The sequence below is a fragment of the Chinchilla lanigera genome, unplaced genomic scaffold, assembly GCF_000276665.1.
Source record: "Chinchilla lanigera isolate Chin_1 unplaced genomic scaffold, ChiLan1.0 scaffold00036, whole genome shotgun sequence".
Lineage (NCBI taxonomy): Eukaryota > Metazoa > Chordata > Mammalia > Rodentia > Chinchillidae > Chinchilla > Chinchilla lanigera.
This window is the reverse complement of record NW_004955437.1, coordinates 3,279,481-3,280,193: the sequence shown is the minus strand read 5'-3', so window position 1 is coordinate 3,280,193 and position 713 is coordinate 3,279,481.

Here is a 713-nt window from a genome sequence, read left to right as displayed (position 1 = left end):
AGGCCCCAGGATTCAAATATGTTGACAACACAATTAAGTCCTATTTATTTATTTATTGGTACTGGAGATTGAACCCAAGACCTTGGCACTGAGCTACCTCTCTAGCTTTTTAAATTTTTTTTAAGACAGGGTCTCTGTAAATCACTCATGATCTTCCTGTCTCAGCCTCCAAGAGTACTGAGATTATAAGAGTATACCACCACACATAGCTCACTTAGGGTTTCATGGTCACCTGAACTTTAAAACGTTTCAAAATCTCAACATGTGCTAGGCAGGATGGCTCATGCCTGTAATCCCAGCCTTCTTGGAGACTGAACCAAGAGGATCGCTGCAAGTTCGAGGCCAGCCTAGGTAGGCTACATAGTGAGTTCAAGGTGAGCCTGAACAGACCTTGTCTCAAAATAAACAGACAAACAAAAAAATCAACATGTATGTGTATATTTCGTTTGCAGAGATATGTGATTTGGTGATCAGTAAAAATCTTTCAAGCATAAGAATACATTATTTTACAGTTAGATTTCTAAGAAGACAGTATAATTGATTTTTTGCTTGTTTTTTTGTTTTTTGAGACATGGTCTTGCTCTGTAGTTGTCTTGCAGGCTGGCCTTGAACTTGAACTCACTTTGTAGTACAGGCTGGCCTCAAATTTGTGGCAATTTTCCTACTTCAGTTTCTCAAGTGCTGGGATTGCAGGTATGTGCCACCACACCTGG